General features: G+C 39.0%; 1 protein-coding gene across 2 annotated transcripts in view; it reads left to right on the top strand.

Annotated features, from left to right (window-relative positions):
• Positions 1-458: 458 nt before the first annotated feature.
• The window catches only part of PKP4 (plakophilin 4), a 165,008-nt gene continuing 153,100 nt past the window's right edge, over positions 459-12,366 (top strand). The window contains exon 1 of one of the 2 annotated variants that reach the window (XM_070941223.1): positions 459-601. The gene's annotated coding sequence lies outside the window, so the exon portion shown is untranslated. Of the gene's footprint in view, positions 602-648; positions 743-12,366 lie in introns of those variants that run through there. The other variant, XM_070941138.1, reaches the window with a different exon arrangement.

Genomic DNA, 12,366 nt, shown 5'->3' with positions numbered 1-12,366 from the left:
CTCCCCTTCCTATACCATATAGCTATTTGCCTGTACCTCCCATTCCATCTCCATCCACACCTTAGTCCTTCCCGGTGTCCCTCGCACACACGTACACAACAAAACACACCGACCCCTCGTCGTCGTCGTCCCCCTCTACCCGCCCCCAAGAAAAGACGCAAATACCCCGCCTCGCCTGAAGGAATTGCAGCTCCCCTACCCCTCGGCCGGTCTCTTCGCAGCATCGGTAACCTTAGCAACCGCAGGTGCGGCAGCCATTGGCCCAGTTTAACAGGAGGCCGCGCCCAATGGGGATCCGAGCTGTGGCGCGCTCCGCCAATCTGAGCGAGGCATAGGGCAGGGCGCCTTGTTGACGTCTGACGAGGGGAAGCGGGAGGGGGGAGGAGGGTTGCGAGGGGCGGGAAGAAGCGGGAGGAGAGCCTGCGAGGGAGGAGGAGGAGGAGGAGGAAGAAGAAGAATTTGTGCTGCTCGGCTGTGGCACGTTAGTCTGCCTACCATGGACACCCCGGGGTAGGGCCCTTCCCGGCGGGGCGGCCGCGGCCCCTCCGCGCCCACGAAGACCCAGCGCCGGCGGGGGAGGGCTCCTGGCTCAGCCAAGGCGGTGAGTGACCCTTCCCGGCGTCTCTTCTCTTTCCCCAAGCGGGGAGAAAAGAGCCGATAGCTCCGCACCGGAGAGGCTGCGGTGGACGAAGAGCAGCGGGGGGCTTGGAGGGAACGGCCTGCCGGAGATCCCGCTGTGGAGGTGGGAGTCTTTTTTTTTTTTTTTTTGATCCTGCCTCCCTCCCGTCCGGTCCCCGCCGCTCTTTTCCTTGCTTTTTACCTGCCCTTCCACTTCCTCCTGCTTGGATGGATTAGCTGCTCCCTCCTCTCGCCTCCTGCTAACTTTTCCTTCCCGTCTTGCTCTGCCTCTCTCGGGTCTCTGTCGCCCCCCACTTTTAAAAGAAACTTGTCTAACTCCCAATAATCGTGCCTCGTCTAATGAAGCACATTACTTGTTTCTTTTTTTTTTTTCCCCTTTAGTCACTACCTTCCTTTGCTCGCCTGCGCATTACTTATCTGTTTCAGTCCCTCTCTCGCGGTTGCAGTTTTAGTTTTTGGGTCCCCCCCCCTTTAAAAAAAAAACCCTTCCTTCACACAGTAGTGCATCCTCTCCGTATCTTTTTTCCTTCTGTGTCAAAATGATAAATCTGCTTTACACTCTAAATATTTGTCTTTCTTCTGTCTTCTCCCTGTTTCTGTAAAGGGACTCCACCTAAATACTCTTCCCCCCCCCTTTTTTTTTAAATCAACTTCCTTTATTGCAGATTTCCCAGTCCTTGTCTCCTTTGCCCTTGTATATTTGGCTGCCTGTGTTAAATAAAATACTGTACCTTTCTCCTAGCTTTTACTTGGCCATTTTACTTTGCCTTTTTTCTACCTTTGCCCTTAAATGCTGTTCCTCAGAATCGTCCAAAGCTGCCTCCTTAAAAACTCTACATTGTTATATAGTATTATTTATATAGTATTATTTATGTCTTCTAAAGCTTCCTGTCCCTTCTCTTTAAGCGAGGCTTGCCTAATGCCCTTCACCCAGGGAACAGTATCTTAAATGCATTGCTCCCCTTTTTAGCTTTGTCCTTGAATTAAAATGAATAGCTTATGATTTCTGTGAAAATGGTCACTCTTTATCTTACAAATGTTGCATTTTGTTAGTTTACTCTCTAGTTTGTGGTTTTTTTTTTTCATTTCTTAAACCTCCCATGTTACTACATAAAAATCCTTTCAGTTTTTCCCTGGCTATTTGCATGTCTCTTAAATGCTTTTACAAGCTCTGCTCCTTCCTTCATCTCTGTCTTCTCCCAGGTTGCCACTGTAGAAATGTTCTGCTTCTTTAGTATTTTTCTTTCTTAAAGGAGCTTATTCCAGCTCCTTTGATTCCCTATTAGCGAGTTTCCCCCCCTTTTTTTGGCCCTCTGATTCCTTCCCTCTTAACCTGCTGAGCCTCTCCTCACTCAACCTTGCCCAGTCTTGTATTTTCTCTCATTTGCTTGTTAGAGCTACTTGCAAGCCGGTTGGGGGAGCAAATCCACAGAGAGCTTTTAGCATGTCTTCTCTCAGTAGACCTCAACTACTGTCCCTCTGCAGTTGCCCTGTAGGAAGAAGACAAAAAGAGCAAGGGGGTAACCTAGCTCTGGCTACATATTTGAGGAGTATAATACAGCTGTGTGTGTGTGTATGGAAGCTGGTGGTGCTCTGGATAGATTAAGAGGCAGGTGTGTGCGTGTGAGTTTTATTGGTTGGGTAGGGGGAGACTCTTGTTTGTTCCTGGAGCTTTGAGATAGGGCAGGAATGTGAGGAATGCCTTGAAAGCCAGCTGCAATAGATCGGTTCCTCTTGTCCAAGCTTTCAAAGGTCACCGGACCATCTATCTAGCAGCCAGCATCTCTGCCTGACTACTGCAGAGAATGTGTGGGAGCACTGTCTGTACTACATGCATTACGTAGGATCAGGTTAGATTCTAGTGACAATGCTCTACTATTTGAAGACTGGTTTTGAAGGCAAAAATGATTGCTGTGTGGCCTATCCCCCTTAGCAAGGGTACAGCTTGCTTAACCCCTCCCTTTCAAACGTATTTATGCCAAGTTTTATTCTAATGAAATCCAGGTTAGTGCTGTAGCATTCTTTTACATGTTTCGAAGCAGAGCTTTGGAAACTTAAGTGCTGGGGAAACTGTGGGAGATTCAGAGAGAGTGGATTGAGGGAAAACATTAAATCTGCATTGTGCTAAGGAATGTTTTATGCCTTTTTTATATTAAATGCCATTGTCAGAAAATTAATCTGGTGGTATCATTGTGGAGCGCTTACAGAGCATTAGAACCTCTTCTTGTTAATACTAAAATGCAAGTATCCCCACCTCTTATTACCTATCAGATTAACCAATAGAGAAGCTGTGTTTTCCTAATGATGGGCCAGAGAGAACTGTCTGGTACAGCTAAATTACTGGGTGTGTCAATTACTATTTGAAATCACATTGAAGAGCAGTGGGACAGAACAATTGCCAAGATATCTTTTTTCCAGGTTTGCATCTAATAACTCTGTGGATTATGGCTGTTCATCTATTTGAGCTGCCAACACCAGTTAATTTGATATGTGGGTGGGGGGGTGTTTGGGTCAATATCTTAGGTTGGAGGAGATAAAAACATGTTGAAAAGTTTGAAGCAGAATAGTTTAGCTGTAGGTAAAGGGGAATAATCTACGTGTCTGGACATGGTCTAAAAGTAGACTTTTTCTGTTTGTCTTAAAAAAAAAAAGCCTGGCAGATGAAAGGAAATAATTACAATGCTTCAATAATGAAGAAACTACAGCAGTAGCTGCCAAAGCAAGTCCCAGAACATATCATATAGGCTGCTGTTCTGACATGTTTGGGGCAGTTTTTATAAATAGGACATGGTGAATTGGCTATTACATTTAATTAAAAGGTATCTACTCAGAAAAGTTAGACAGGATGTTCTGCATCTCAGCAGGTATTGCAGTAATTTTGATGAAGTGATTATATTTTAAAGCTTTAAAAGGTTTGCAGTGTCACATACTAAATAGCATTTATGGATAACTATTTTTATTGAAAATAAAATTTAGAGGTATATCTGCTTTGCTCAATACATAGTGATAATGGGAATAGAGCAATGTGTTTTGTTAATGATATATTCTGGATTCTTCTTTCACATAAGGTTTTATAATTGATATGTTTGTCTTCTGAGGAAGGATCACAAGTGCCAGCACATTTAAATGGATGTTTATAATAGTTATATAGAATTAGTAAAGGGAAGCAAAAGATTTGACAAACAGTATGTTCTTCCTGTCTGCTAAAGACTAAGCATTACTAAAATGAGATAAAATATATTTTTTTAAAAAGAATTTAGAACCTTGAAGCTTTTTCAACTGCAGTGATTACTAAGGTCTTTTAAGTACCCAAATATTTTTATAAATTTTAAAAATGTTGCATCTATATGTTGTCATTTCTCAGCTCAAGGTGGCATATGTAGCAGTCTGTTCTAATATAACCCCAGGAACAAGAGTACTTAAACTGAATGATTGCAATTTAACATGTGCAATCAGATGAAATATACTCTATAACTGGGAAATTAGCTGAGGGTAGAAATGTATTTAACATAGTACTAAGTCATTGCACTGCACTGTTAAATGTATGTATCACCCTCCCCTTTCCCAGATGATTTGATTTTTCCCTTTAACCATCCACTGGTAAGGTTACAACAATTATGGAACCTGCAAAGGTCAGATAAAACTCTGTATATCTTGTAACATCCTAGGATTCCTCAAACCTCCCTATACACATTAGTTACTCCAACCAGTTTATTTTGGCATTAAGGTAGCATCAATCCTCCTTCCTTTTTTCCTCCTTAGATCCTTGTGACTGAAAGGCAGTCTTAGATCCTTTTTGTAGGATCATTAATAAAGTTCCTAAGTACAGAATATATTTAATTTTAAATTGCTCTCTTTAAATATTGCATTTAAAGTAATACTTGTGAATTCCTATTCCTATGATATATGAAATAGAATTTCCCCCAGAATGCTTGAGGAAAATGATCTGAAAATAAGATTTGTGTATATGAACAATCGAATAAGAATGTCTCTGTACTGAAAGGTAAAATACATTCTTGTATTTGTAATCTGTAATATAGCAAACTATTCTTTTTATCATAGGGAATAATATCGTCATAGTAGATATAATACTAAAAGTGTAATAATCCAAGCAGTTTCTCAGACAGTTTTTATCATTCATCATAAGGTATTATTTTTAATGTACCTCTAAAATTAAAAAAAGAAAATTCTACCAAGATACATTGGTTGGGGTATGTTGATTGTAGTTCAATTACCTATTCAGTTAAGTGTCAGGAGAGGCTATCCAGTTGGGATTGGAGAGCATTAATACTTTTTTTTTTTTTTGAAAGAATTGTATCATTCATGTCTCTTTGTCAGGCTGTTATAACTAGCCTGAAGAGTGAAAGCTAAAATGTGTGCAGTTGCCACTGAACTCAATGGAAAATAGGATATGAGAAATGACAGAAATAGAGAGAAAGGGGGAAGATTAAATGGAATGGGAAAAGGCCATTTAAGAAGAGAAGAGAATAGGAGAGATTAGTCTATGTATGGACTGGTAGTTAGATGCTATAATGAGAATTATGGTTGGGGGAGAAAGGAGGTGTCTGAGAAATTGAGCTTCTAAGACATTTATGGTTAGGCTAATTGGAAATGCAAAGTAGCTGAGGGGAAGAATGCAGAGATCTATAACTAAATTTTGTATCTAGATTTGGATTTGAATGTTTACATTTTAGAATTTTCAAGGCACCTCAAAGTCAATACAGAAAAGTAAGGCAATAATGATCTATTGACATGGGCTCCTCCTTAACTGCAATAATAATAACATTTCCTGTTCAGAGGATTACCATAGTTTAGATATTCTTAGTGACAGTTTGAAGTTTTTGATATGTTTAATTGATTACGAACTAATATATATGGTGAAGTAAAAAATATTGTGAGAATAAATCAGGACATATGGAATTCTAAGGTGATGCAAAAAAAAGAGAAAAGAAATGGAATAAGAAAAATCTTCAGATTGATTCATGGACATTTGACTGAAGTATTGACCAGGCCAAACCCAGCTTAGCTTTTGAGCCTAACCAGGTGCTGCCACCTACTGAAATTATACAGGAGAACTGGGAGTATCTTTGGAGTAACAAGGAGTTCTATCATCAGAAAATTGTAGAATCAGTATTGCTAAAAAAATGGACACTGATTTGGATTTCAAAATACAAAATTATATATAGGTATATGAATTTATACATTCTTTATTGAATAAAAAAAATAAAGAGTAATCGTGATAGTACAACAAAAGTACAGTATACATATGTTTCAAGGACTAAGATCAAGTAAAACATTTTAATTATAAAATTTAAAATTAATTAAATGTATAGAAATAAGTTAATTATGCCATCTTAAATAAAAGTACGTGCAGATAGTTACATAAAGGAAAAATAAAAATGAAATAAGAAATAAAGAGGATAGAAATTCCAATATTGATCCAATGGTTTCTTAATAAATTGTTATATTTTTATTTATTTGCTCTGAATCAATTTCTAGTAGAAAAAATCTAAGGCTTCAATTCAATCTTTGTTTTTCAAATGTTTTGAATAAATGCTTATACTTTTTTTCATGACATTTAAGATTTTTTTTATTTGACCACTACTTATTATAAAATATTCATTTTGCATAATGGCACTTCAAACATTTTCATTTTATTTGTTTATTTTTGCAATTAATGGAGTTATATACCATTAGTAAAATATTTTGTATCTATTTTATCTTAGATTATAGCATGGGGTAAATTTTATTGTGATTTTCGATAAGTCTTCCCAGCTGATGGGAAAATAAACTAAAACCAAAGGGGGAACAATAAAGACAAAAGAAGGGGAAAGGGAATTCATATAATATTCATATAAAAGTAATTCAATTCTTGAATTTATTAAACATAGATCATATAACAACATATTACTCCATCTTCTCATTTTAGAATATAAAAATACTCCAAAAATTGATATAGAACATTTATTTTCAATCTATACTTCAATATCAGAAGTATAATTTTTTTTCCAATTTATATAAAATAATTCTCTTTGTGAAACCCCAAACTTGAAAGATCCAGAAAGTTCTTCACAGAATGTGAAATTCCAAATTTTATTTGAAGAATCTGTGTGGCTATCAATCTCATATAGTAATCCTAAGCAATTCACAATTCACAGCAAAACCAATAAAACGACATACTCTTCCCACAAAGGCAACATAGCAACCATTAGAACTAAACCTTTCTCCCTCTCCCCCCCCCAACTTCATCCTAGTCATATGTTTGGGGGAAGAACCAGATCTTCACTGTCTTCTGAAAGGCTCAAAGTAGAGGCACATTGGATGTAATTCAAGGTTCTGGTTGCTACCGTTTCCCCCTGAAAATTCGAAAACCAGCCTTAGCCCGATTTTCACACCTGCACCTAATGTAAGCCCTACCTCAAAAATAAGCCCTACTTAAGCCCTGCCCATATCTGGCTGTATGAGGTGGGGTAAGGCGCAGGTGTAAAAATCAAGCTAGGGCGGGGCTGGGTGGATGGAAGTGCCCCATGCGCCCCGCACGCACTTACTATGTCATGCCAGTGCAGGCTCATTGTGCCAGTGGAGGCTCTTGCGGCAGAACGCTGCGAGGCTTGTAGCGCTGGTGGACCTGCTCACAGCAGAACTCGCCTGGATGGAAAAATGACAGAGACTCAAAGCTTCGTTTCAAACCGTCTCCTTTGCAAGCAGATAAAGCTTTATCTTCATTTGGACAAAAATTGTATGGGAAGCTACCACCGACTCCGCCCTCTCCATCCCACTGTCTGCTTACCCGCAGCCACAAATGGGGCCAAGCTCTTGGCACGCCATGGCCTCCACCTGCCCTGCCAAGAGGGCAAAAAGTCCTCATGAGGCGCCATGGCCGATAAGTGTCCCGGCAAAAGTTGGACCAGCAGGCAGGGCAAGTGGAGGCCGGGTCATGCCAAGAGCTTGGCCCGTTGCAACCAAGGGCAAGCAGACAGTGAGATGGAGAGGGCAGGGCCAGCGGTAGCTACATTCCTACTCCCGTTGCCTCCCCCGTTCGCCGCCACCTGTACTTAAAAAAAGAGATCTCCCCCAAAATAAGCCCAAATGATTATTTTCAAGCCCAAAAGAAAATAAGACTAGGTCTTATTTTTTGGGGAAAACGGTACCAATAAACCCTATATGGCCTAGGGCCTGGTTATTTGAGAGAGTATCTCCCATCGTATCTACCCAAGCAATTCAGGGTTAGTGCTGTTTGGGTTCCATCAGTTACACAATGCCCCTTATCAGAATTCCAGAAGCACACTTTAGTAGCACTTACCCTGAGTGAGGAATGAGGTTCCCCACGAAATTCAAACATTTTTTACCCTAGTAATATCTTGAAGGGCCTTAAAAGCCTGTCTCTTTGCGATTGATGCCCCTTTCTGTTTCCCTCTGGGCTTATTTTCTTTGCCATCATTGTTCCTTTGTCTTGCACTATTCTCTTTCTTGTATTCTCTGTTTAAATGTTTTAACAATTGTAAACCACCCAGATTGACTATTATCACAGGTGGGAGATTGTTCCAAAGAGATAGGGAAGTTATAGAAAAGGCATGCCTCCAAGATCCCGCTAGATGACAATATTTCAGGGAAGGGACCTATAGCATAGGGAAGTGATGGCGAACCTTCTAGGCACAGAGTGCCCAAACTGGAAGGCATATGCACGCCAGAGCACCAGAAACCCGACGACCAGCTGGCCAGCGCGCATGCGCACCTCGGAAACCCAACGACCAGCTGGCTGAGCTTGGGTGACAGTACGCTTGCCCACAGAGGGCTCTGTGTGCCACCTTCATTCTACGTTCACCTTCACCTACGTTCTACCTTCATTCTACGTACACCTTCACCTACGTTCGCCATCACGGGCATAGGCCTATCCTATCTAACCTAGTAGGATGGGCAGATATGCTCAGGGAGGGGCAGCCCCACAAATAACCTGTCCCTCCCAAAGATGATAACCAGAACTTTGAATTACAAATAGAAGCCAGTGCAACTTGCACAATAGCTGTGTAATACAGATGAACTATGGGTGCTCAGAACTACATGCACAGTTCGAATCTTTAGCAGCTCACAGATAGTCTTCAGGACGGCCCCATGTAGGGTGCCTTGCACTAATCTGATTGGGAAGTGGCTATCCATATTTTCTTAATTTGTTTTCCAAAATTGCATATTCCTATTCTTCTACTTTTTATTCATATTACCAATGCTAACCTTTGCCTTATTTTTTAATTTTATGCAAAAGTTTATATTTCATATTTCTTAACCATCTATCTTCTCTGAATTGTTGGTTTTACTTGAAATACAATAACTCTTAGAGATCTTAGTGTTATGTTAAAAAAAGTTGGGAGGCTATGAAATACAGAGAAAAGCAAGGCTAATGAAGAATGTAATGGAATAAAGATAACAATTGTACATAAATTCTATAACAATAAGCTTTTGTAGTTGTAGATTTAAGTTAATTTGAATGGTGCTCTCTATACTAAAGGAATGCAGTAAACGTGACAATGTTAAATTCCTAATTTCTTTTAAGTTGGAAGGATTGCATTTTTTGACAGAAGGTTGTACGTGTGTTGCTATTTATTGCTCTGTTTATAATGTATAATGCAGAAAACATGATGAAATACAACGTTTATATAATATCTAACAGTATATGCAATATATACAGGAAGCCTGCAGGTTACAAATCTCTCACTTGGGAAAAACTCCTAGTTACAAATAGGCTGCCTGCAGTACTCAAAATGGCATATGACTGACTGACAACAAGGTTCAACTGAAAATGGTGGGTGCCCAACTGGCAATGCGATCTATCTCAAAATAGTGCACGCCATTTTCCTCACCCCAGACCCAAAGAACCACTGAAGTTACACAATGCTTCCATGAGTGTCCCAAAGTAGTGTGTGTTTTTAAAATATATTGCCTAGCCTGTTTTTAGTAGTTCCTGAAAGTATTCTGCAGTTTCAGCAGCTCCTCTGCTTAAGGAAGGAGACAAGGATCCACCATTTTGAGTAGCGTCATGTTCCCAGTTTTTTCTGATTACATAGTGAGACAGACATTTGACTAAATAAACTTACATACAGATTCAACCTAAGGATAGACTTAGCAACAGAACTGATTCTTAATCCAGTGACTTGCTATATTTACATTCTAAACTAAATTTACATGAACTAAAGAAACTAACTAAACTAAAGATCAACCCATTTTTGTTACGGTATTGTGCTGTTCAGTAATCATTCAGGTTATTGACAGTCTTATTATTTTACTTGTGATCTTAAATTGGACTGTATTAATGATGCTTTTGATGTTGCATTTTATTTAGTATTGTTCTTAATTGTGGATGCATGAAAAATGAAGCTACTATGTCTTGAGGCACAAGTTCTCTGATTTCAGCAGGGTTGATTGTTCAGAACACTTGACAGTTACAAGATAGGAAGTTTGCTGTTGATAGAATATGTAACAAGTCTCTGAAGAACTGGATTCAAGAAAATGAGTAAAACCAAATAAGTAACCAAGTCAGCATGAGGGTCTAAGAGTTTTTGTCATATTTAAAATAGATGGTACTCCAAAAAAGCAGGTGCTTGTTAGGGCCAGGAGAACAGTGTTTTTAATGGAAGGCACTCTTGCATTTCCCAATGGGAGGCAATGTCTATGATAATGGGGCTAGCAAATTACACAGTTCCCTTTGCTGTCTCCCCAGAAACCTGTAGGTTACTACAGCAGCAACCAGAACATTCTCCTTATGTAACGTCGTGTGCAGGCTGAAGTGTTAAGTTTCTCATATTTAACCATGCAAGCATCTGAAATTCTGAGGTAGAAAGGGCAGGTTACTTTCCCTTCATTACCATTAGTTATTAATTTACCTTCTATTTAATTCCTGATAGCCAATACTGTATAAGGGAATTGCCACCACACTTTTTGTGGTTACTGCCATTTGACCACCATTACATGTGATGAGGTAAAAGCTGGAGCTATCATTGGCAGTTGCCATTACTTTACTGTAGAGTAGGAAGAGAAAAGGGTAACAGCAAAGATTGTGGCAAGTGCTCTTCTTTCAGCTCAGAAAAGAAGTGAAACTCCCAATAAAACTCAACACAGCCTTGCATAATTTGAAGTCTGTACGCTGTGAAATGAAAGAACCATAGCAGTATGAAGGAGACTGGTCAGAATCATAGTGGTTGAAGTAAAACATAGGCAGTATTCTAAAAGAATCCTGAAGAGGAGATGGTGGTGATAAGAGGCAGGAATCGCAAAGTGTAATGTGTAATGCACAGGAGGGAAGTGACCAGGTGAAGGAGAGACATATTTTCTCTATATTGTACAGTAAATTTGAGCCATTTGCAGTTTGGGCTGTCACTGTGACGTAACCCAGCAATGATAATTTTTGAAATGTAGTCTAGGAGGAGTTTTAGCTAATTTCATTTATTAGCTTGAATTAATCAATCAATTTCCATTTAGAAAATGTTCAGGCAACTAATAGAAATCCATTTATTCTGTATCATTTATTTTAAAAGCTAGCCTCTTCCTTACTTGAAAGAGGTCTGAAGTAGTGAACAAAATGAATACTTTATAAAACAATTATTGATTGTCAAACCACTATTACACAGTCATTCCAGATGGGCATGAACAGCCATCAAAAAGACTAGAATATACATGGAAGACTCATAAGCTTTTGACTTAATTTGTCTATTTCCTCAAGTCTCAGCCTACCTCCCTTTTTTCAATTGCGAATAGGACAAGAGTTACAGATGTATCCTAGGGTAAAACAATCAAAGCTGCTTTTAACATAATTGTAGTCCAGCATGTGGCAACACCTATCTGATTTAGCTAAGATTGAAAAGCTAAACAGGACTTAGAAATCTCCAGGAAATATTAAGGCCAGAATGGGAAGTTTAATAAAAAGAACATTCTGGAAGAAGAGGATGGACACCCCCACCCCTACCCCAAGAAAGAGAGATATCTTTGAATGCCCAGGAATTGAACCCTATTATGCAAATAAAAAAAAAAATCAGCCAGCAGCAAAGTTAGATTTAAAGTAGAACTATATGTTTGTTTCAAAACATAATCAAACGTCATCACAAAAAAAAAACCCAATTATATATCAATGGTAACATTTTTGGATTGTGCCATCTATAGTAGAATAGGCACTATATTTTAGTTGACAGGATAATGTAATGGTAGAATAGAAGTAAAAATAGAATTTGCATGATAGATATAGATTTCCCAATCCTTTTCCTTATAAGATAGTCCAAAGATTGTAAATAGAAAACCTAGGTTTTTATTGACTATAATTAAGCACTAGTGTCAGTTTAAAATATTTTCTGAAAATTTAGGCGCTGTGGGGACAAAAAATTATTCCAGTTTCAAATATGAATTAAAGGTAATCTAATATTGGATCTGCAGTAGTTGCTTGCCTCCTTAGGAAAATAGTCCTCATTCATGAACCTTGGATTATTCTAAAACTGATTACTGATGAGGGCAGCTCACCTAATCATTCCTGATGAGAACTTTTTGAATTTTTTTTGTAAGCAGTCAGCTACAATCTCTGATCTGAAAGTTTGAAATTTTGAGATTATGCTTGCATTTGTCAAGATGCCAACTGAGCAGAATGTTTAACTGAAACAAAGTACTGACCTTTTACCTCTACCTATATGATCATCCAATAGCTAGCATGTAAAAGTGGTGCAAGTATTCAATTCCTGCTGGTGATATGGA

This window comes from Pituophis catenifer, unplaced genomic scaffold, assembly GCF_029215685.1.
Source record: "Pituophis catenifer annectens isolate HBS135680 unplaced genomic scaffold, rPitCat1.0.hap2 SCAF_1, whole genome shotgun sequence".
Taxonomy (NCBI): Eukaryota; Metazoa; Chordata; class Lepidosauria; order Squamata; family Colubridae; genus Pituophis; species Pituophis catenifer.
Note: the sequence above shows the minus strand (reverse complement) of the source record. Positions and strands in the feature narration are given on the sequence as shown.